We start from the raw sequence: 25,751 nt of genomic DNA on the forward strand, positions 1-25,751 counted from the left end.
GAGGACCTTAACGTGACCTTAGAACCCCACCTGCTCTGCCGCCCTTGAACCGCTAGTGTCTGCTGGGGAATGGCGGGGCAGTGGCCCATACAGACAAGGGAAAGCGCAGTGCGGTCGTCTGTTTTGAAGGTGTCTGTATGTTTGAGCCTCTGAAGGCATATTTGTGTTTTAACAAGGTTTTTCTGCCCCTGCTTCCTCCTCAAGCCTCCCTTATTCCAGCAGAAAGTATTTTGTCCTCTTTCCTTCTGTATGAGCACCACTCGGTCCTCGCCTGGTGTCATTGCTTTGGTTCCTTTCACTAAGTACGTGGGAAGAGGTGTTTCCTCTCTGACCACTGGAATATTAACTCAGTGAGGAAGAGGATTTCTTTCCGTTTTGCCCGCACTTGACGCCGGGCACCTGGAACAGTGTCTGGTACAAGGAAGGTGCTCGATGAACATTTACTGAACGAGCTACCGATTTGCATCTTCCTGACCCACATGCCTTAGGGGCAGCAGGACCGTCCCTTCATCCGTGAACTTCTTGCTGGGCTGACACAGCGGCTGCTCTCCTCACTGGCCGCTGGTCTGTGGTCTGTGCTCACTGGTGCTTGGTCCCCTCGCAGGGGCTGGGGAGGCGTGCGCTGTGTTGCCACTGCCTTGGCGACCACGGGTTAAGCCGTCAGCTCCTGAGGGCGATTCCAGGATGCCTACAGGCGTGATGTGGAAGGGAAGCGGGGCTGAGAGGCAGCGCTGTGTCTGGTGGGGCCCGTGCTTGCTGTGTTCACCAGCCCCTCCCAGGAAGCGTCTCTGATGGATGGGCTGTAGTTGGGGGGAGAGGTCGAAGGCAGGAAGGGCGTGTGCTGGTTGTCACAGCGGAGCCTTGCCCTCCGGTCTGAAAGGAAGCCTGTGGTTGGGTCACGTGGCGGCAGTGTCTGTCCCTGATGGGGGTTCAGGCGGCTCTGGCCCCGCCCCGCCCCTGTTGAAGTGAGTAAAGGAGCGCAGGCAGCGTGGGATGTGGTTTGCAGCCGGTCGGGAGTCTGGCGGATGGAAAGTCCAAGCGAATAACACCTTTGAGGAGCTGCCCTGAGGGCCCGTTTTGGTTGTTGGCGCGCCCTCCTGGGAGGTCACAAGGAGGAGGGCAGGAGGCAGACTCTTCTAGAACCTCTGTGCCACGTGAGTTTACCTGGAAAGGACATCGTAGGTCCAAGGCTTCAACCACAGGCACAGTAGGAGTTGCCTTCTGGTCAGCGGGGGGGAAACCTTTGAGCCGGTCGTGAGATACTAATTAAATAGAACCGAGGCCTTAGGCGCCTCCCCCCACTCCTCCTCTTCTGCTGCTTCTCCTTCTCTCTCCGTCTCTCGCCCTGTCTCTGTCTCTCTGTCTCTCTGACTCTTGTCTCTCTCTCTGTCTCTGTCTCTCTCCCTCTGTCTCGGTCTCTCTCACACACACACCCCCCTGGGCTGACACTTTAGAAACGGTCACGCTTGCCCCTGTCAGCCTCTGTGCTAAGGTAGCTACAGTCTGTCTCATCATCACCGACTACTTATGAAGTCCTCACTCTGTGACCCACACCTACTGCCAGCTTCTCCTCCCTTCTCTGCCGCGTGTGCCCCGAGCCTCACTCTCCAGCCCTTCCACGCTCTCATATAAGCTCCATTCTCCCCATGTCATCCCTTTCCAATTTCACCTGCCTGCTCCCTGCCCCGCCCCCGCCTCCAGGAAGTCCACCGGGTTGCAGCTCTGCAGAGCCTGGTGCTGCCCTGGGAAGATTCTAGAGGGGCGAGCCCGGCAGGTGATGACCGGCAGGCTGGGGAGTCAGGCGCCTCAGCCGCGACCACCTTGTCTCTCCCTCCCCTTGTCCACTTGCACTGGACTCTGTCACCCTCCCGAGATGCTCAGGGCACTTGTTAGCGCCTGAGTCTCCGGCTGCAGTCTCAGGGCTGACATCTAGTCTCAGCCGGCATAGAGAGCCCTCTGATGCAGGCTTCCATCCCCACCCGGTTGCCCCATGTCCTAGTCATGCCTTCTGAAAATGCCAGGCGCGGCCTCAACCTCACGACCTCGCACACGCTGTTCCTACAGCCGGCAGTGCCCTTCCCCTTCCTTCTCAATGGGGTGAACCTGACAGGTCACTGAAGCTGTCACCAGGGCCCTCCCCCAGGAAGCAAGGGAGGTCAGGTGCACCTGTTGGGAGAGGGACTTCTGGGGGCCCTGGCCAAAACTCATCTCAAGAGTATTCGTGCCAGGTGGTGTGTTTTCGACACCAGTCTCCACTGAACAGACTTTGATAAAGGCAGGACTGGATCCCTGGCCTGTGACATCATCCCTCACACACACGGGTGTTTAGAAAGTGTCTGCTTTCTGACTGTTGATTCTTAAGACTTCCACCCTACACTCAGTGCTTTTCCTTTTAGGTTACCGTTTTTCTAACAAAGTATTTAATAAGGAAAACCCACCTGATGCAGAGGGAGACAGGGCACGTCGATCGGGGCACCCGCCTGATGCGGAGGGAGACAGGGCGCGTCGATCGGGGTCGCCCTTCTTTCTTCAAGCAGCTTCGATGGCTTAATCAGCAGCCTTTCTCCCAAGGCGGTGCTGTGTGGGTGGATCAGCACATTTGAGACTTTAGTAGAAGTTTAGTGGAGCGATAGAATCCCTGCGTTCCCACGAACACCTGTGGGGCCAGGTGTTTTTCATTTTACACGTGGGCGGCTGTGAAAACCACTGCCAGGAGGTGGCCACGCCTCCGGTCAGCTCCCATCAGCTCCTGGGCCCCTCTTGCTGAGTATGAGGGGAGAACCGTGGTGGAGCAGAGGCAAGGAGGGCGTTGGAATTCTCACCAGCTCTGGAGGCTTCTGCTGTGTGTAGTTGTCCCTGTTTGGACAAAAGCTTGTTCTCCGTACTCAGAGTTGGTTGGCTGCATCCTGTGGACATAACTCCTCCAGGGAACGGTGACTTAGCTTACCTCCGGCATACAGAGTCACAAATGCAGGGCTCAGGTGAGATTCTAGACCTGTCGTCTTACAGATAAGCAGACTCTGGCTTCACTGCTGGGATCACAAGCATTTCTTCACTAATAGACTGAAGGGGCTGGAAACGCTGCTCTCTGGGGTGCCTTCTTGCTTGCGTGTTTTGGGGTTCTCTGGGTTGAAGGTGGAGCATTAAGACATGGTGGATGTAGACTGGGAGCATCAAATATGAATGACGTTTACTGTAATTAACAGTAACAGAGGGGGTTTGATCCCTCACAAGAACTGAAGGATGGAGGAAAGGGCATGGTTCTCCCTTCACTTGGAGGGGGCACAGGTGGGAGGAAAGTTAGTTTTATTCTTAGCAGCGTTGAGGGGGTGAATGGAGCAGGGTTTGATGAAGAGGAAATGGCAACTGTGGAGGGACTGGTGGAGGCACAGAGGCCGTGCGCTTCTGGCAGCTGCCGGGGAACCGCGAGGGTAGGAGAAACATTCTAGTAAGCGGTCGTGGTGTCCAGCTTTCACACTGCGTCATGCATGTGACCTGGGCTTGTTGAACTGATTGCTACAAAGATGTGTGTGGTAGGAAGAATCGTGACTCCCCAAAGAATCATGGTTCATGTTCTAATCCACAGAAGCTATGCATATATTAGGTTACGTGGCAAATAGGAAGGTCTCAGCTGACCTTGAGATGAGAAGATTATCCCAGATGATCCAGGTGGGTGCAATGTAATCACAGGGGTCCTCTGACGTGATGGAGGGACACAGGAGAGTGCGTGTCAGAATGATGCCATGTGATAAAGTCTCTGTGCTTTGCTGCTTTGAAGATGAAGGAGGGTCCGTGAGTCAAGGATGCAGGTGGCCTCTAGAAACTGAAAAGGCCAGGACATGGATTCTCCCTGGAGCCTCCAGAAGAGATGCAACCCTGCCGACACCTTGGTCTTTAGGCCAGTGAGACCCATTTCAGACTTCTAACCTCTAGCACTGTAAGACAGTAAAGTTGTTTTAAGCCACCAGGTGTATAGTAATTTGTCACAGCAGCAATGGGAAACAATCCAATGCGGAAACCCGTCTCTACTTTGGAAATGTGAGACCCTCTTCGTTATTTATGAAATATAATGGAAAATTTATGGACGATAAATAACTCAGAGAAGAATCTTGTCAGAATGAATTGTAAGCTCTCTCTAAGTTAATTTGTTTCAGTAAAGTGAGGGCAAGAACTTTATTTCTTCACTATTATACCCTCACTGCCTAGTTCATTTCTAAAATTCATTTTTAAACAAATGAATCTCTTCATTTAAATCCATGAAAAACCAAAACAACTATCTTTTCAAAGGAATTATTGGATGCTAAAGCGTATCGCTTATGATTAGAAATCTTAAATTCAGGCTCTTGTTATAGACAAAGAATATCATACTTTACATTGTCATTCAAAGATGAGAGGTTTTGTTGGAGAATTTTTTTGTAAATTGTTAGGTGTAAACAGGGATCACTTTTGCTTTCTTGGGTTCTAGGAGCTTCCTTGTACCTATACAGGGAAGGAGTGTTAACTTGCCCTTTGCCTTGTCAGTAAAGCAGCTGTCCTAGGTAGCAAGCTGTAGCCTTAAATCCATGACACCCCAGCCCCCTGCCCACCAAAGTGCTCGTTGTTTGTGACACTTAGTCTGGGGAGCCTGGTACTATATACTAATCTATTATAAATGATCTTTGCCTGGCATCTTTTAGAATTACAGATACTCCTAGTGTTCATTTGCTATTTCTTGACTCACTTATTCCCTGAAAAAAAAAAAAAATCTTTGCTAGGATTTTGCCATGTGCCAGGCCCTGGGGAAACAAAGGTAACTCAGATATGGTACTTCCCAGAGAAAGCCACCTTCTAGATGGGAAGAAAGACAAGTGTGTAGATAATGAGAGGATGGAACAGCCAATATTGAAATAATTTGTGATGCCAAGAGGAGGAAAATTCCATCTCTGCAGGGAGAACAGAGCAGAGAGGAAGAGACCGAAGGTCCAGAAGGACCTTGGCGACTAGAAGGGACAAGTATTAACTGCCTACTGAGTCCCAGCACTTTTACATGTAACTTTATCATTTCGTTTTTACCCTGAGAAAAATGATATTCCAATGAAGTATCTTTGCAAGATCACAGAGTGGGATTCATAATCATTGTCTTCTAAGCTGTCGGTTTTAAAGCAGAGGTGGGCAGACTTTCTGTGAAGGGCTAGATGGTAAATATTTCAGGCTTTGGGGGCCATACTGTCTCTGTCACAACTATTCAACTCAACTCTTGTGGCAGGAAACCAGCCATATAGAATATGGAAAGCAATGAGCGTGGCTGTGTGCCAATAAAACTTTATTGACAGAAATGGACAGTGGGCTAGATATGGCCCAGGGGTTGCAGTTTGCTGATCCCTGTTCTAGAACAGCCATTATAGCTACTGTTTTGCTTTAGGATATTTCAGGAGAGGGAGATTATAGGTTTCATTAACTTTACAGGTGGGTCAGTGACAGTTTCAAAATGGGTTATAGAATCTCACCAAGAAACAGTAGCAGACTGGATTAATGACGGAGCTTCAGACAGACCCAGTTGTCTAACATTGCACATCGTCATGGTTAATACTGAGCAGACCTCTGGGAATCCAGACGTAATCCATCTTTAGGTCATTGTAGACGCGTCCAAGGAGAAAACCACACTAAGCAGTCTTGGCGGAGGCTTTGACAGTGTGTGGGCATGTGTGTGTGTTAACTCTGAGATTTAAAAAAAAAAAAAAGGAAATAAAGAAGATTTGTCTGGACCCATTGGGAAGAAATAAGGTAAATATCTGAATGGATGACCTGGGAGAAGCCTAGAGTGTAACGTCTCAATACGGCTGTCTTCTGGAAAGAGGCAGAAGCATCTGGTTAGTGTAACATTGAGGGGTGATGTGAAGGGAAATCCCAAGTCCAGATTAGAAAAGCAGAATAGATCTTGACATCTTAAAGCAACAAGCCAGAAAAAAGCCTGTCCTTAATAGCTAACAGTGAGACTTCCCTGGTGGTGCAGGGGTTAAGAATCCACCTGCCAGTGCAGGGGCACAGGTTCGATCCCTGGGCCGGAAAGATACCACATGCTGCGGAGCAACTAAGCCCATGCGCCACAACTACTGAAGCCCGTGCGCCTAGAGCCCACGAGCCACAACTACTGAGCCCACGTGCCTAGAGCCCGTGCTCTGCAACAGGAGAGGCCACCGCAGTGAGAAGCCCGTGACTGCCACGAAGAGTAGTCCCCGCTCGCCACAACTAGAGAAAGCCCGTGCACAGCAATAAAGACCCAACACAGCCAAAAATGAATAAAATAAAATATATAAATTTATTTTTAAAAATAGCTAATAGTGTGGGAAAAGTCACTAAATTCAGAGATTTTGAGTTTCTTCATTTGATTTCTTAATCCTTTAGAGCAAAACAGTGAATTTTTTGGAGAAGAGATCTTTCCAAGAGTATATCTTGAGAGATACAGGGTGGTAGGAAAACACCTGGAAAACCATTAAAGGATTCAGAAATGTGACACCGGGAAGCCATTTAGGTCACCTGTCCCAGCTCTACGTGACTAAAAGGAAATTTTCCTCTTGGCTGACGAGAGAGAGCTTGGATGAGTATGGTGACATTGGGAAGCTTATTTCTTCTGAGTAAAACTTAAAAAATCAAAAGCAGACAAAGTTCATAAGACGGTTACAAGTGTGGGTGGTTCCAACTGGATGGAAACATTTTCTCACCAACAGGAATCCATTGAAAGGGTGTGGATCGTCTCCAGAGGTTCCCATGCTCGGCGCCCCCTGGTGTGTTTTGATCTGGTTCCCCATCTGGCTCTGTGCTGTTGCTCTTCAGGTTGACTTGGGGGAAAGAGGGAGGAAAAGATGGAAAAGATGGGAGTTGATATCTTCCTGGAAGACGCTGTGGAGGTTAGCAGGCTAAGTTATTCCAACCAAAACAGGTTAAGCTTTTCCTTGTGTTTTGAATCCTAGGCACGAATCTTGTCTTGGATGAAACAGATGTGATTCTGGGGACGTGCACGGCGTCCGAAGCTTTGGTGACTTTCCTGCCCCTCACTCTTCCTTGCAGGAATCAAACATGCTCCAGCTGTGCCTTTGTGTGCCGTCTCTGGCCCCTTTCTAAGTTCCATGCAACTTCATAAAACTCAGAAACTTAGGACTGTTTGAAGAAAATAATCTGTGAAACAGATACATGTTTTGATGTGGATTACATCTAACAAACAGTGTTTATTCCAAAGGCTTTAACATGTCAACCCATTAAAGGGTCTTATAATTTGACTTCTCTTTCCCGTCAGACAAAGCTTTTTTGTAACGTAAATTTAGTCAGGAATATCCATACTCTACAATCTTGCTGACGTTCTTTTCTTTTAGCAAAGGGTTAAATAAGGGGGATCTTCAAAGCCTTGGTGATACGTTACAGAAAGCTTTGAAGTTCTTTTAGCTTCCCTGGAAATCTTTGTTTCCTGGAAAGTTCGCTAATGGTCTATCTAGTTTCTTACACAAATCCCTTCCTTAGCTGTCTGTAGTGAATTACCTAGTCAGTGGGAATGCTACTGCAAGATAAAATTAATATCTAAACTGGTCCTGAGTCGGTTATTTCCACTGCAAAGCTTATGTAGTCATAAGGTACGATGTTATTTAGGTCAAGTTAACCTTTCTTTACCTTAATTCACCTCTTGAGCTCCCTGAAAGCAACGTAATTTACATTTCCTGGCAGCTCCGGCGGCTGCTCTCGTGTATGGAGCTAAGCTCCTGCATCAGCATCGCCATCTTCCATCTCAGTTGGTGACGCCATCCCGCACCCAGGGCCCAGTCGGCCCCTTCTCTCTGCATCTCCTCCCCCGCTGACACTCGGTTCGGGGCTGACTGTCTCCGCCTGCCTGGCTGTGGTAGCCTCCCATCAAGTTCCCTGCTTCTGCTTTCCCTCTTCCCCATCTACCTACCCCCCAAAGTCTGTTTTCCTCAGAGCAGCTAGACTGATTCTTTAAACCTAAATCAAGATCATTCTCTCCCTCGCCCACACCCTACAGTGCCTTCCGGTAACGCCGAATCAAACCCCAGGTCCTTCTCTGGCACAGGGCCTCTGTGACCTGTGCTCACCTGTGTCTGCCGGACGTTGCCTGCTGGCTTGCCCAGCGCCCTTCCTGTCCGTCACTGGGCTCTGGCCACACCGGCCACCTCTCTAGTCCCGTGCACCCACCAGTCTCACCCCCATCTCAAAGCTTGAAACTTCGCACTTGCTCCTTCTCCCCCCCCCAACCCCAGCCCCGAGCCCCTCCCTCCACATACCCACCAGCTTTCTGGCCAATTCTTCCATGTCTTTGCTCAGCGGTGCCCGCCGCAGAGACCTGACCATTTTATCTAAATGAGAAGCCCCCAGCCTCTTACCCTGCTTTTCCTTCCTTCCGGCTCTAAGTAGTGGACATTCGTTCTCTTACTGATTCGTCGCTTGGTTTATTTGTCCATTCACTTATTTATAGTTCATCTGTCCCTCCGAAGAGAATGTAAACTCCATAAGGACAGGGACTTACGTTGATAAACATGTATCTTTCATGCCTCACACACGTAGGCAATCAAGACATATCTGCTGGGTATTGTATGAAGGAAAGAACCAGAATCATTCACATTGCTTTTGGTCTGCACATGCCGACCAAGTCTTTGAGCAGTCACGTTGTTCAGTGGGACAGTGATGCTTTTGATTTTCCTACCCTAATAAGGTTTCCAATTCAACGATCAGGGTCTATCTTAGATTTAGCTCTTGCCTAAAGATCTTAGCAGTGACCTTGGTCGACCTTCAGTGTAGTTCAACATATGGAACACAGGTACCATGTGGACATAAGGACCTTGACTTCCTGGCGCTGTAATGGCTTTAGAGTGGCTATGTGTCCACGGACAGAGCCGCTGGAGTCTCACTTGCCTTAGCGATTAGCAGGCACGTATATAGCACAAGGAAAAAAGAGCCAATACTTATGTCTATTTTTAGTACAGTAGAGTTTCCATAATTATCTAAACACTAAGAGGTTACTTCAAGAAATGTTATCAGACTAACGGAGCTTTTTCTCCTACCACTGAGCAGCTAATCATCTTCCTGTAAATATTATATGAGAAGAAATTGGGGGAGGGGGTACATACAGGAAGGTGGATAAATGGTCCGTAGACCCTTGTAGACGATACTAAGAGCCCCACTCCATGAGATAATTTTGTCAGCATAATTACTCTGAGCTGCTTCTAAAAAGTCGGATGTATCGATTCATAATTTACGTTCAGTAAAATTCACTCTTTTTAATACAGCTATGAGTTTCAATATTGCGTACAGTTGTGCAACCACCATAATCAAAATATAAGTTTTCATCCCCCTGAAATGTTCCTCATGCCCCACTGTAATCACTGAGCCCCGACCCCTGGCAGCCACTGATCTGTCTTCTATCCTTACGGCTTTGCCTTTTCCGTAATGCCCTATAATGGAATCATGCAGTCTGTCGCTGTTGAGATGCACCAGTGCTGTTGTGTGTTATCGGTAGTTCGTTCCTTATTATTACTGAGAAGTGTTCCGTTGTGGATGCAGAGTTTGCTGATCCATTCACCAGGTGAAGGACATTTGCATTGTTTAAAATTTGGGGTGATTATGACTAAAACTCCGATAACAGTCATGTATAGGTTTTTATGGGAACATGCATTTTCATTTTTTCCTGAATAAAAACCTAGGAGTGGGGTTTCTGGGTCATATGGTAAGTATGTGTTTAGCTTTATAAAAACCTGCCAAACTGATGTCCAGAGTGGCTGTTTTCTCTTCCCACTAGGAAGGTATGGGAGTTTCCGGAGCCGCTTTCTGGTCCTCAGGGCTGCTGCCCAGAGGATTTTGCCTTCTTTTTATAATAATGTTTATTTATTTTTACTTGTTGACAGTTTGCTTTCTTTATTTATTTATGGCTGTCTTGGGTCTCCGTTTCTGTGCGAGGGCTTTCTCCAGTTGCGGCAAGCGGGGGCCGCCCTTCATCGCGGTGCGCGGGCCTCTCACTATCGCGGCCTCTCTTGTTGCGGAGCACGGGCTCCAGACGCGCAGGCTCAGTAGTTGTGGCTCACGGGCCCAGTTGCTCCGCGGCACGTGGGATCCTCCCAGACCAGGGCTCGAACCCGTGTCCCCTGCATTGGCAGGCAGATTCTCAACCACTGCGCCACCAGGGAAGCCCGGATTTTGCCTTCTTGAAGAGAAACCTCGGGATTTATCTCTCCCCTCTTCTCCTCTCACTTCTGTGTTCCAGTCTCTTCTACTTGGACCTTTAAGTTACTTTTCATTTAAAAGTCTTCCCGCTCTTCCTTGTTGCCTGAGTTTCCGTTTTCCTTATCGCACCAGTGCAGTGCCTTGTACCCAGCAGATACGAAGTACGTACCTATTGGACTTGGTTGTAATAAACTAGATTAAACTGATCTCCAGGGCAGAGATGGCCCATAGTGGGGCTTTGGTGCATGTTTTAGCAGGCTCATGGGGCATCTGCACAAGGTAGGTGAGCCCTACCCCAAGACCTAGGGAGAGATTCCTATTATTTCTCTCCTGGCAATAAGGCATCAACCACAAAATGTGGGATGTAAAACTGGGTTTGGACTGCCGCAGTGGTGAAGGGTGGAAAAGTCAGAACCAAATCTGTGGTTATTATAAGGTATATAGATTTAGCTTGGAGACACCAGCCATGAAATGTGCAGAATCTTGTGAGAAGGCTTTTCTTTCTCTTGAAGATTTTACATTATTGTTTAATCACTGTTGAAGCATAGCGTAGTGGTCAAGAGTGAGAGCTCTGCAGACAAACTCTGCTACTAACCACCTCTGTGACCTTGGGAACCTTTCAATGCCTTGGTTTCTTCATCCGTAGAATGGGGATAATAATAGCAGTGAGGAGTGATGATAAATGGTTGATATGTACACAGTGCTTAGAACAGTGCCTGGCTGGTGTTAAGCGCTATAGGAGTATTAGTCACTGCTGTTACTGTTATTAACTAAACTTTACCCCTAGTACTCTGAAAATGTGTGTTTTTCATGCATTTGTGACACTTTCACGGATGTCAGGTTCTAGATACTTGACCAAAGAATGATTAAAATTCAGTTAACAGAGAGGGAGTGAGATAAATTGAGTTTGGGATTAACAGATACACACTACTGTATATAAAGGAGCTAAACAACAAGGACCCACTGTATAGCACAGCGAAGTCTACTCAATATCTTGTAATAATCTATATAGGAAAAGAATCTGAAAAAGAATAGATATACGTGTAACTGAATTGAGCAGCAGAGTTCGTGGCATTACCTGGCGTGGTCATCCCCAGAGGTGTGTACTTATCCTCACCTTGCTGACTCAGCTCAAGTTAAGTGGCCTCAGTTGTCTGGTCTCACTTGCTTATTTCTTTTACTTTTGGAAGCTCGGGGAGGGTGTGGTTTCTGAGCAGTGCTGTCCCCTCCATCAGGATGTCTCTGTGTCCTCCACGTGAAGGGCCGAGTCCACCAGTTTGCTCACTAGGTCAGGGTTGGAAGTTTGGGCACAAGATTTTCAGTCATTTCTCTGTCATTTCCTAATTTCTGTGTTGGCACCCCCATACAAAAATGGTTTCTTCTAGCCCTTTTAGCAACTTCTTCCGGGCCTGGCTTGGCTTTCCCCTTTGGGACCTGTGCTTTCGGGAGGTCCAGTAAGTTGCCTCTGTGTTTGGGCGCCACCACCTGAGAGCTAGAGCAGGTGGTCCCAGGGACCAGTGGGCGAGCACGCAGCCAGCAAGTGGGCCCGGCAGGCCTGCCCGCGGGGGCCCCCGCCTTGACACAGCCCTGCTTCTCTCCTGCCCTTCAGAGTTACCACAGAGGCTGGAGGAATTCACAGGCAGTCCTCGCTTTATTGCATTTCAGATACTGTGTTTGCTTTTTACAAACTGAAGGTTTGTAGCAACCCTGCGTTGAGCAAGTCTGCGGGTGCCTTTTTCCAACAGCATTTGCTCAGTTCCTGTCTCTGTGTCACATTTGGTAACTCTTGCCATATTTCACACTTTGTCATTATTACTCTGTTATGGTGATCTGTGATCAGTGGTCTTAGATGTCACTACTACGACTGGCTGAAGGCTCAGATGATGGTTAACGTGTTTTAGCAAGAAAATATGTTTTAATTAAGGTATGCGCACTTTTTCAACATAATGCTATTGCACGCTTAACAGACTGCAGTGTAGTGTAAACATAACTTTTACGTGTGCCGGGAAACCAAAAGCCTCGTGTGGCTCACTTTATCACAATATTCGCTTCATTGCTGTGGCCCGCGTGTTGATCTGAGCGTCGTCTGCAGGCTGAATCGTGACTCATAAGGTACTACTTTAAATGTCCGTAAGTGCTGTGACTTATAAGATACAAACCTGTGAGATGCATTGCCGAATTCAGAGCAGCCTTTTGACATTGTCTTACTAAACACACAACTGCTGGCGTGCTACGGATAAGAGGTGATGTTGGTGTTGAAAGGGCGCTCCTCATACTTGAAGCTCTTGAGACCTACATCTGTAACAGGCACCCAGAGATGAGAGAGAGGAGGGGAGGGTGGCCTGGAGTCCACCAGGACCCATCACCTCCTTACCTGCCATGACGGTTGATGGGCATATGTGCTCGACGGTGAACCCCAGCGCTTAGTATATATTTTTCTTACCAAATACAGTTTGCACATCAGTAGGTTCTTAAATTTGTGTTTGTTGTTCATTTAGGAAAGAAAGAGCAAGGCCTAGCCTCGTCATCTCATTTTCACGAAAACATGCACGTATAAAGCCAACAGAGTGATAAAAGATATCTGCCCTCACCAGTTGCTGAATTTCAAGGGTCGATGGAGTCCAGAGAGGGGTCATGATCGTGGTGGTTGCTTTGAGCCCACTCCAGTCCACTGGGAGACCCCACGTGTCTCCAGCAGAGGGAACAGTGCTGGATCCTGTGAGCCTAGGAAGGGTCTTAGTTCTGTTTTTGCTGTGGCGGCTGCACATCTAGGGTGCCTCCTGGGGCTGCCTGGGAAAATGTGCTCTTGTGGGGACTTTTAGGTTTGTTCAGATTTAAGGGCATTTGGAGATAGTCAGACCCTTTGAGGCACGCTGTGAAATGTTGCAGTGTCGCGTTCTGTGTTGCAACTTGGCACGTGGTATGTTGTGTCACTATAATTACAAATATATGTGTGTATGTGTGTATATATACATGTATACCTATATACATATGTGTGTATATATATTTATATCATTCATAAATATAAAGGTGGCTCTTACTATCTGTCTTACTATAGGTCTTAGATCAGGCTGTGGTAACAGAACACCGTAGACTGAGTGGCTTAAACAGCAAACATTTATTTCTCATGATTCTGGTGGCTGAGAAGTCCAAGGGCAAGTAGCTGGCAGATTCAGTTCCTGGTTAGGGCTCCCTTCCTGGTTTGCAGACAGCCGCCTTCTTCCTGTGTCCTCCCTTGGAGGAGAGCAGAGAGCAGAAGCAAGCTCTATGTCTCTTCTGTAAGGGCACTAATCCCATCATGAGGGTCCCACCTTCATAACCTAATCACCTCCCAAAGGCCCCACCTCCAAATACCATCACAATGGGGATTAGGATTTCAACAGATTAATTTTGAGGGACACATAGCTCTATATTTGGATGCTATAAACAATATGAAATCATATTCCCAAGCGCATATATCTGTCAGACAGCAAGCTGAGTTTTCCTTCAAGGTTTGTTTGCTACTTGTTTATTTATTTTGTGGTTGCTCTTAGGCAAGTAGTAGGAGACGCCAAAGAATTTGAAAAAAAAGTGTATGAGAGAACTTAAAATTGAGAATTCAGCCCATTAACTTAATTTTTCTACTTGCAGTTTTGGATGACACGTGCATCCTTTGAATTGTGGAGCGGAACACCTCCCAGGGTTTTAGAGGAGCATATTTGAAAATGCATGAGGACCTGACATGGCCTTTTAAGAACCTGTGCTGTAATGGGACACATGGGAAGCCCACCTGGTGGCAGCATAAAGCCCATGAAGTGGGAAGCGTGTCCCCATAGGAAGGTGTCCCCAAGGACAGAGGGGAGGTGGTGTTTCTGGACGTCACCAGGGAGGATTGTGTGCTTATTTTAGCTCCCTCTCCTTCATGTGTCCCCACGTCAGCTGCTATTTTGACTGTGGGCATCTTCCTGCAGCTGGTGGCGTGCTGATTGCCAGACGCCCTCCCAGGGGAGTGAGCTGCCCTGTGCCCACTGGTTCCTGTCGGTCTCTCCGCGTCTCCTTGAGCACTGGACTCGGGGCTGTGAAATACTACAAAGATACAAGATCAGAGACCTGCTTATAACAACGCACAGTCCATTTTAGAGAAAAAAAATACGTAAGAAGTTCTCTTATGTACTTGGAGGACAAAAAGTTGGCACAGTCAAATTGTACCTCGAAATGTGTTTAACATACCCTTATTTAGTGAAAATGACCAACATTTACTTAGTAAAAGAATCCAGTATTTAGGAAAATACTCAATGTTCTATGGATGTTATCCTAATGTGTAAAAATAGTACAAGAGTAATGGTTCAGGATCACAAAATCTCTGATAAATTACTTGACAAACAAAATGCACCATTGTTAGTACTCTTAAAATGGCCTATTATTTATTCTTTATCCAAGCTTCCGGTACCCACCCCCAGTTCCATATTAAAACGAAGCCTAGGCAGCCTCAGTGTGTCATTGCCAGCGGTCGGTCCTGCGCTCTTTCTAGAGGCGGCCGGGGACCCAGGATCTTTGGTGGGGGGGGCTCTCCCTCAGCATCTTTGCTGCCTCCCCTCCTATGGCCCCTACGCCTGTTGTCATTTCTCGTCTGCCTCTAGCCTTGGCTTCTGCTCGTGCCAGTCCAGTCGCTTGCTAATGGTTTTTCCATCAGCTTGCGTGGTCCTGGAATTGACGCTAACAGATTGTCACCTCGGCTTGGGCACCAGTATTGTAAGTGCCTGTCTGGGGGCTGATGGAACTGGGCTGTCCCCACACTGTCACAGACCCAGGCAGATGTGCGTAGGTTTTCGTAGTGCCGGTCAGTGGACACCTTCTAATAGGCACGTGATTTTTCTGATTTGGAGACATTTATTTTTTATAAATGTCCAAATAATTAAAATGATTACTATTTTAAAATGATTATTATTACTATTATCGCTGTGACTAAACCAGCCCACGATGGTTGAGAATGAACTACAGTCGTCGTTTTAACCAGGTGTCTGGCACAAGTTGAGGGAGCGAGGTCCCTGAGTAGGAAGGGAGGCGGTCAGGGAAGCCTCCTAGGACCCGGAGGCCCTCTGAGCTGAATCCTGGAAGGTGTCTTGAGGTTTGTTGGGGGAGCGTGGAGGAAGTGCCTATGGCTCTAGGAAAATATCTTCAAGAACCTCCTTTCTTGCTCTAGGCATCCAGGGAGAGAAAGATGGGAGAAAGCAGCCAGAGAGAAAGTTGGGTCTGGGGAAACCTCATCCCTAGAGTCGGTAAGAGGGGACTCTCGGAGGCCTGGTGAGGGGACGAGACTCTGGTCAATACTCTAACCCAGAGGCACCTGACACTGTGGTAGTTAGGTGCCTTTGGCCCTCCGTGTCCATGGCTTCTGCATCCCTGGATTCAACCAACTGAAGATCAAAGATAGTGGGGGGGAAGAATTCCAGAAAGTTCCAAAAAGCGGAACTTGAATTTTCTGCATACCGGCAACTATTTACATTTTATTAGGTATTATAAGTCATCTAGAAATGAGTTAAAGTATACGGGAGGATGTGCATAGATTATATGCAAACACTATACCACATTTTTCTGTTTTCTAAATTTAATTTTTAAAAATTTTAATTAAAGTATAGTTGATTTACAATGTATTGATTTCTGCTGTACAGCAAAGTGATTCCGTTATACATATATATATGTACACATTCTTTTTTTAATATTCTTTTCCATGATGGTTTATCACAGGATACTGGATATAGTTCCCTGTGCTGTACAGTAGGACCTTGTTGTTCATCCATCCTATAGATACTAGTTTGCATCTGCTCACCCCAACCTCCCACTCCATCCCTCCCCCAACCCCCTCTCCCTTGGCAACCACCAGTCTGATCTCTATGTCTGTGAGTCTGTTTCTATTTTGTAGATAAGTTCATTTGTGTCATATTTTAGATTCCCCATATAAGTGATATCATATGGTATTTGTCTTTCTCTGTCTGACTCACTTCACTCAGTATGATAATCTCTAGGTCCATCCATATTGCTGCAGATGGCATTATTTCATCCTTTTTTATGGCTGAGTAGTATTCCATTGTGTATATGTACCGCATCTATTACTATACCACTTTCCATAAGGCATTTGAACCTCCATGGATTTTGATATCCAAGGGGGTCAGAACCAATCCCCTTCAGATACGAAGGGCCGACTGTAACGTGTGCCTACGACTCACCGAAATGTCCCTTTCCTGTGTACACCTCCACCGCACCTCCTGTCAGACCTGTCTTCTGAAACGTTAAGATAAAAGCCTGTCTTTCTCTGCCGTAATCTCCCCTCCAGATGCAGTGGGTCTAGAGTTAGTGACAGAGCTCTGTCAGAGTTTTTGCATAGAGATAATCATCTGAAAGTCCAGTGAAAGTTTATTTTTGACCAGGAAGATATGCTTTCGAAGGATGGAGAGAGCCCTGGAGAGACTGGACAAGCCCGCGGGATCTGACCTTGAGCTGGACATGTCTTCCTTCCTGCACTAAAACCATAGTGATTCTTCCAGTGCCCTGTTCTCCTCTGGAATTTTTTCTCCTTTTATACAGGTTTGACTAGTTTAGTTAAACTTCAGCCTGTCACTTAGTTTGGACCCTTGCCTCACTGTGGGCCTTGCTCTTTTGTTTTTTTTCCCCCAAGTTATCATGAGTGCACTAAGGCGATACATTGTTTTGTTTTCCTGCCAATGCTGTATTCTGAAGTTTTATTATCTAGTGACCAAGGTTTCCCTTTGTCTTTAGACAAAGCAGATTCCGAGAATGAAAGTGTTTCAGGTACGGGACTTTCAAACTCCTTCTTGGTCTGCGGGCTCACGAGCTCCACGGGAGATTTTCTTCTTCCTCGCCCCCTGGTAGTAGAGCCCCAGGGGGATCCCTCTGAGAACCCCAGCTCTAGAGGGTACCAGGGGCTGTATACCAAGGACAGAGGGGTGCTCTCCAAAGAGAAAGAGAGATGAGTATGTCCTCTCCTGCCCTTGTCTCTTGGCTTCTTTTGGTTTTCTTGGCCTTTTTTCTTCGTGAAATAAGTTCATTTTCCTTCCTTTGCAGCCAGTGTGGAAAGAGGGTCTCCTTCCTAAAGCCGGTACTTCCTCCCCTGTCTGGTGCCTGGAAGAGGCTCGGGAGAAGGACAGGCTAACATTGGTCTAGCCCAGTTCCCAAGTCTCCAGGGCTTTTTAATAATAAACAGATTTTGGGGGGAGGAAGGCAAATAAATATTTTTGGCACGAAAAATTCTCCTTAAACCCAATAGTTGGTCTGTGTTAACCACAAGCGTCTTTGTGGCTTCAAGTCATGAGTTCAGGGCTGTCTGAAGTTCACGGAGCAGTGGTAACAATGTTTTTGTGCTTTGTGGGAACTTCAGATGGTCGACTGTCCCCCCCACTCCGCCTCCCCACAGGCTCATTAGCTTGTAAATTGCCCGCTGCCTGGGCTTCTGGAGATGAACCCCATTCTCTCTACGGGAGGTTAAAGAGGCTCTGATAGCTCGCCTCCCATGTGCTTCCCAAACCTGCTACTGACACCAGCTCTGACCTTTAGGACGCTGGCTGCTCGCCAGCTCAGGGCCTCTTGTACTCGAGTGAACTCTTTCCTAAGATGATGTTTTCAAAAGGTGATACAAGCCAGTACTGCCTAGACATCAGGAAGAGAGAGGAAGAGGTGCCTCATTACCCCCTAAAACCAAAGACTTCCCAAAGCCTAACCGCTAAACAACTAACCATTAACTAACTAACAGACCTAGGGCTTCCCTCTCTAGTCCGGGATCTCAGGCTGGAGCCTTGCTCATGCATGGTGCCTCTCTCCCAGGCTGAGTCATTGCAGTGCCACACAGGCAGCAGCTGGCCTTTTGAGGGTGAGGAATGAGCGTACTTCCAGGGAAGTCATGCTGTATGCAAATTACTCACAGTTCGGAAAATCACACAGGGAAGTGCATCCTTCCCTCTGTCCTACTCTGTTGTACTTCCAGCACAGGTGGTGTTTTCCCTCGTTTCCCCAGCCTTTGAGGGAAATGAACGCTGAAGATTTTCTCTGCCTGGAATTAATGGCACAGACCAGTTTCTAGCCCAGTCAGTCCCTCAGTCCTGACGCCCTAGACGGGTTACGCTGGTCTCAACTTCTTTACCCAGCCTCTCTCTTTTTTAAGGACCTGGGCCTTTGTCGCTACCCTCTCGTTGTACACATCCAGCTCCTCGATGAGTTCCAACCCACCCTCCTCTGTCTTTTCGAGTCTTCCTTTGTTACAAGGCTTCTCTCCCAAAGCCTCTTGTTTGGGTCTGATGTAAATTTGTGTTGTAGAAAGAACTCATATTTACTCAAGATAGCTCTGCTATCTTGATGCTATCAGATATCAGATTTCATCGCCAGAGAAAAATCAGAGCTTTGGAGAACGATCACATAGAAATGATTTTATTCACTGAGTTTGAGATGAAGGAAAAAATGTATTTGTTTGTTTGTTTTTGCTTTTCGTTTTTGAAAATTCTATTTATTATTTTATTGAAGTATAGTTGATTTACAATGCTGTGTTAGTTTCAGGTGTACAGCAAAGTGATCCAGTTGATATATATAAACTGAATTTATATATATAAATATATATAACTTATATAAATATATCACACACACACACATATATCTGTATTCTTTTTCAAATTCTTTTCCCTTATAGGTTATTACAACATATTGAGTGTAGTTCCCTGTGCTATACAGTAGGTCCGTGTTGGTTATCTATTTTGCATGTACTAGTGTGTATATGTTAATCCCAAATTCCCAATTTATCCCTCTCCCTCTTTCCCCTTTGGTAACCATAAGTTTGTTTTCTATGTCTGTGAGCCTTCTGTTTTGTAAATAAGTTAATTTGTATCATTTTTTAGGATTATACATGTAAGTTACATCACATGATATTTGTCTTTGTCTGACTTCACTTCATATGATAATCTCTAGGTCCATCCATGTTGCTGCAAATGGCATTATTTCATTCCTGTTTATGGCTGAGTAGTATTCCATTGTATACATGTACCACATCTTCTTCATCCATTCCTCTGTGCATGGACACTTAGGTTACTTCCATGTCCTGGCTATTGTGAATAGTGCTGCTATGAACATTGGGGTGCATGTGTCTTTTCGAATTAGAGTTTTCTCTGGATATGTGCCCAGGAGTGGGATTGCTGGATCATATGATAACTCTATAAAAAATGTATTTTTAATTGAGTATTTTTTCTAAGAGGTGTAAAGAGATGTTCTAACCACTGCCTATCATTTGTAGTCACCGATGTTCTAACCACTGCCTATCATTTGTAGTCACCGATGTAAGCTGATTCATTGAAAGGGAAAAGCTCTTTAGAAGCAGATGCATCACAGCCATGTATCTCACCTCGCTCATGCGTGTGGCTGTCTTATATTGTTGGCTGTTTTCTTTCTCAGATTTCCGAGTAGAAATTTTTCTTTCTCCTTTTGCAGGAAGAGTTGGAGTACATGAGCTAGAAGACTGGGAGAGCGGAGACAGGGAGAGTTTCGAAGTCCTTCTCTATCAGAAGCCATGATTTAAACATCAACATTACGGTAAGTATTTAGAAAGAAATATAACTGTTCTGTGGTTGACACATCATTGGTTTTGGCTGCAGTTCTGAGACTAGGTTAAAGGACGTTGTGAAGGATGAGTTTGTTTAAATCACTCTCAACAAACCAGAGGTCTGAGAAAATTAAAGGTTCCTCAGTGACAAGTTATGGGACCCCCAGCATCCAGAGGGGAGAGCCATCTGACGCGTTGGAAAACTCTGTCTGTCTCCTTAGTAGCCGTGTGTTCCAATGTGTGGAAGAAAAGCAAAGCTTAATGTCCTGGGGTTTCCTTTTTGAACAGAGCTTTCAGGGACTCCAAGTTAGACTTTTTAGAGGAGGGCAGAGCCAGGCACGGAAGGGAGCAGAAGCACCTTTCTAGGGACTGTGCTATCTGCCCTGCCACTCTGGGGCAGGGTTTCTCAAAGTGTGTTCCATGGAACACACTTCTCTAGACTGTTAGTGCAGTGGAGACAGGGCTATGAAGATGGGTCTGTGCTCCAGTGAGTTTGAGAAACATTGAAGTTAACCTTCCTTCCTGAAGGGTCTCGGAAGTGGATGAGCCTTGTGACTCTCTGTGGACGGTGTCGCCGGCAGGGCTCACCAGAGTCCCGTGGAACTCTTCTTACAGGGCATCCTAAGTCCCGCGTTCATGTGTTCATTAAGTACTTACTAACACCTGCCACGCTCGTGTTAGGTGCTAACAGTACAGCGATAAAGAGATTGCTGCTTGTGTCTAGATAGAAAATATGGTAAGAAGCAAGTGAGAGCAATTATTGATAGGCACGACAGCCAGAGGTTTAAGACAATGGTCTCAGGAGTGATGGGCCCTGAGTTTGAATCCGGAGTCTGCCACTTATAAACTGCATGACTTTGAACAAGACACTTAACCTCTCGTTCAATTTCAACATCGGTGAAACTGTGTTAATAGCGTCTACCTAGTAAGGTTGTTGTGAGGATTGCAACGATGCATTCATGCTGGCAAATACTGAACCCTATGCAAACGTGAGCACATCTGTACTGAGAACAATAATGACGAGTGCGTCGAAGGCTGTGTGAGGGCTGACGCGGGAGGAGGTAGCGGTGGATGGGAACTTTGAATAGGGTGGTCCAGCATGGCCCTGAAGTACAGACCTGGAAAGATGAGTGATACTGAGCTGTGGAGATGGTATAGGGAGAGAATACAGAGGGAAGCACAATTGCGCACGGGTGTGTCTCATGCAGAGAAATTTGGAAATTTGTTATGCAAACAAATTTGGAATTTGAGAAATTCCAATACCTCTTTAAGATAAAAAAAACAAAAAAAACCCAGGGACTTCCCTGTGGTCCAGTGGCTAAGACACTGTGCTCCCAGTGCAGGGGGACTGGGTTCAATCCCTGGTCAGGGAACTAGATCACACATGCCACAACTAAAGATCCTGCATGCTGCCACTAAGACCCAGCACAGCCAAAATAAGTAAATAAGTAAATAAATAAATGAAACAACAACAAACTAGGAATCGAAGGAAACGTCTTCAGCCTAAAAAGAGCACCTATGAAAACCCCACAGCGAACATCATACTTAATTGTGGACAGAAAGCTTTCCCCCTAAGATTAGGGTCAGTACAAGGATGCCCACTCTCATTACCTCTGCTCAGTATTCTCCTGGGAGGTCTAGCCAGGGCAGTTACTGAAGAATACGAAAGGCCTCCGGATTGGGAAGAACGAAGTGAAACTGTCTCTGCTTGCAGGTGACATGATCTTGGGTATGGAAAACCCTAAGGAATCCACTAAACCGTTAGAACTAAAAGACACATTCAGAAAGGTTGCAGGATACAAGATCAGTCTACAAAAGTCAACTGTAATGCTGTACACTTAGAACAAACAGTCTGAAATGAAATTAAGAAAATAATTCCTTTTACAACAGCATGAAAAAGAATGCAACACAAGCATACCTCGGAGATATTGCGGGTTTGGTTCCAGACCCCCGCAGTAAAGTGAGTATCACGATAAAGTGAGTCACACAAATACTCTGGGTTCCCGGTGCATATAAAAGTTATGTTTACACTGTCTGTAGTCTATTAAGTATGCAGCGGCATTAGGTCTAAAGGAACAATGTACATGCCTTAATTAAAAAATGCTTTACTGCTAAAAAGTACTATCATCTGAGCCTCCAGCAAGTCATAATCTTTTTTCAATAGTAACATTAAAGATCACTGATCACAGATCATAATGACAAATGGAACAATGAAGAAGTTTGGAATATTGTGAGAATTACCAAAATGTGACACAGAGACACCAAGTGAGCAAATGCTGTTGGGAAAATGGCGACAATAGACTCGCTCAACGCAGGGTTGCCAACAAACCTTCACTTCATATGAAAAAGGCAGTATCTGCAAAGTGCAATAAAGTGAAGCCCAATAAAACAAGGTGCGCCTGTACTTAGGAATAAATGTAGTTAAAGAAGTATAAAACATGCTCTTAAAACTGCAAAATGTTGAACAAAATTAAAGAAAGTGCCGAATAAATGGAAAAACATCCCATGTTCATGACTCAGAAGACGTTACCGTTAAAATGGCAGAAGTGCTCCCTGAGTTGATCATAGAGTCAACGCAGAGTCTCTCTCTCAGAATCTCAGATGGATTCCTTGTAGAAACCGACAGACTGGCCCTAAAGTTCATATAGGAATTTAAGGGACCCAGCATACCCAGAACAATCTTAACAAAGAGCAGACTTGGAAGACTCACCCTTCCTGGTTTCAGAACTTAATACAGTAATTAGGACAGTGGTTCTGGCATAAAGATAGACATATAGGTTTTTGGAATAGAATTGATTGACCAGAAATAAACTCCTACATTTATGGTAATTGATTTTTGACAAATGTGCCAAGACAATTCACTGGCAAATAGTCTCTTCCACAAATGTTCTAGGACAACTGGATATCAACACGCAAAAGAATGAAGTTGGACCCCACCTTACACTATATACAAAAATTAACTCGGAATGGATCAAAGGCTTAAATATAAGAGCTAAAACTGTAACACTCTTAGAAGACAACGTGGGTGTTCATCTTCATGACCTTGGGTTATGCAATGATTTTTCAAGGTATAACACCAAAAGTACAAGTGACAACAGAAAAATAAATTGGACTTCAACAAAAACTAAAAAATTTTGTGTATTAAAAGACACTGATAAGAGAGTGAAACGACAACCTACAGAATGAGAAAAAATATTTGCAAATCATGTATTCTAGACTTGTATCTCTGACAACTCAATAATAAAAAGATAACCTTGGGCTTCCCCGGTGGCACAGTGGTTAAGAATCCGCCTGCCAGTGCAGGGGACACGGGTTCAAGCCCTGGTCCAGGAAGATCCCACATGCCGCAGAGCAACTAAGCCCGTGCGCCACAACTACTGAGCCTGTGCCCTAGAGCCCGCGTGCCACAACTCTTGAGCCTGCTCACCTAGAGCCCGTGCTCCGCAACAAGAGAAGCCACCGCAATAAGAAGCCCACACACTGCAACAAGAGTAGCCCCCTCTCACTACAACTAGAGAAAGCCCGCGCGCAGCAATGAAGACCCAACGCAGCCAAAAATAAAATAAATAAATAAATTTATTAAAAAACCTAATTCAAAAATAGGTAAATATCTGAAGTAGGCAAAGAAGATATGTAAATGGCCAATAAGCACATTAGAAGATTTTCAACATCACCAGCCATCATGGAAATGCATATCAAACCCACAGTGAGCTACCACTTCATAACCCTCTATGAAAGATGGACAGTAACAAGTGTTGGTGAGGATATGGAGAAATTCGAACTCTCCTACGCGGCTGGTAGGAATGCAGACTCTTTCCCAAGCAGCTGCTTTGGAAAACAGTCGGGCAGTTCCTAACATAGTTAAACATAGAGTTTACCTTATGACCTGGCATATCCACTCCTAGGTGTACACCCAAGAGAAATGAAAACATTTTTCTGTATAAAAACTTTTCATAGCAGTTTTATTTTTTTTTCATTTTATTGAAGTCTAGTTGATTAACAATGTTGTGTTAATTTCTGCTGTAAAGAAAGGTGATTCGATTATACATATATATATTCTTTTTCATATTCTTTTCCATGATGGTTTGTCACAGAATATTGAATATAGTTCCCTGTGCTGTACAGTAGGACCTTGTTGTTTATCCATCCTATATATAATAGTTTGCCTCTCCTAGCAGTATTATTCACAATTGCCAAAGAATAGAAACAACCCAAAGTCTATTAACTGATGAACAAATAAAACATTGTATGTTCATATGACAGGATGTTGTTTGATTATAGAGAGGAATGGAACACTGATACAGCCTGCAGCAGAGATGAATACTGGAGATAGGCTAACTGGAAGAAGCGAGACACCAGTGACCATGTACTGTGTGAGTCCATTTATATGAAGTTTCCAGAACAGGCAAATCTACAGAGACGTGAAGTAGATCAATGTTTGCCTAGGACTGGATTGTTCAAGGGGAAATTGAGACTGACTGCTGGTGGGTGTGTGGTTTCCTTTGGGGGTGATGAAAATGTCTACAACTGATGCGATAATGGTCGTACAGCTCCATGGACCTACTACAGGCCATTGACGTGTACACCTTACATTGGTGAGTCGCATGGCGTATGCATTATACATCAGTAAAGCTGTTGTATGTTGTAAGGGAAAGGGGTGTGTCCTGGAGGTACAGCTGTCAGCACCTGGTGACGGATGAGATTCGGGGAGTGAGGACGAGGGGAGCAGGAAGCATGACTCCCAAATTCTAGCAACTTCTGAGGAGAGGAAAGACTGGGGGAGGAGGGATTTCTTCGTTTCGTTTTTCTTTTCTGTTCTTTGTTTGTTTGTTTTTTAATGAGGGGGGCCAGCTTTGAGAATCGAGAGTTCTGTCGTGGACATATTAAGTTTGAGGTCCCTGTTGAGTATCGAGATAGAGGTGTTCAGTAGACAGCTGAATGTGAGGCTGGAGCTCCGAGGAGTGGTTCTGACTGGAGATAGAATGTAGGTCGTAGATAAATCCATGGAGAGGATCGCAGAGAGAGGAGAGAGAGAGATGGTTAATGAAGCTCGGGACGGGGTGGGGTGGAGGAGAGGCAGCCAGGCAGGAGTGGGGAGAGTGCGGGGTCCCCGAGCTCGGGTGGCCTTGACGAGGGTAGCTCGGTAGTGGGAACCCCAGACCAGAGTGGATTGAGGAGGGGTATGGATAAGAGCAGTACAGGCAGTGAGGGAAGTGTTTCTAGTGAGGCCAATGTTCATAGCAGCATTATTTACGATTGCCAAGACATGGCAACAACCTAAGTGTCCATTGACAGATGAATGGGTAAAGAAGATATGGTACATACATGCAATGGAATATTACTCAGCCGTAAAAAAGAATGAAATAATGCCATTTGCAGCAACATGGATGGACCTAGAGATGATCATACTAAGTGAAGTAAGTAATACAGAGAAAGACATATACCATATGATATCGTTCATATGTGGAATCTTTAAAAATGATACGAAGGAACTTAGTTACAAAACAGAAACAGACTCACAGACATAGAAAACAAACTTATGGACTTCCCTGGTGGCGCAGTGGTTAAGGATCTGCCTGCCAATGCAGGTGACGTGGGTTCGAGCCCTGGTCCGGGAAGATCCCACATGCCATGGAGCATCTAAGCCCGTGCGCCACAACTACTGAGCCTGCGCTCTAGAGCCCGCAAGCCACAACTACTGAAGCCCACATGCCACAACTACTGAAGTCCGCATGCCTAGAGCCCATGCTCCACAAGTAGAGAAGCCACCGCGAGAAGCCCGCGCAACTCAGTGAAGAGTAGCCCCCGCTCGACGCAGCTAGAGAAAGCCTGTGTGCAGCAATGAAGACCCAAAGCGGCCATAAAGTAATTAATTAATTAAAACAAACTTACGATTACCAAAAGGGAAAGGTGGGGGGGAAGGGATAAATGAGGAGTTTGGGATTAATGTACACACACTACTATATATAAAATA

At 45.9% G+C, this 25,751-nt stretch overlaps 1 protein-coding gene across 1 annotated transcript in view; it reads left to right on the forward strand.

The window, feature by feature from the left end:
• The window catches only part of SVIL (supervillin), a 234,683-nt gene that overhangs the window by 43,873 nt on the left and 165,059 nt on the right, over window positions 1–25,751 (forward strand). The window contains exon 2 of the mRNA XM_049706465.1: window positions 19,666–19,767. The gene's annotated coding sequence lies outside the window, so the exon portion shown is untranslated. The remainder of the gene's footprint in view (window positions 1–19,665; window positions 19,768–25,751) is intronic.

The sequence above is a fragment of the Orcinus orca genome, chromosome 2, assembly GCF_937001465.1.
Source record: "Orcinus orca chromosome 2, mOrcOrc1.1, whole genome shotgun sequence".
Classification (NCBI taxonomy): domain Eukaryota; kingdom Metazoa; phylum Chordata; class Mammalia; order Artiodactyla; family Delphinidae; genus Orcinus; species Orcinus orca.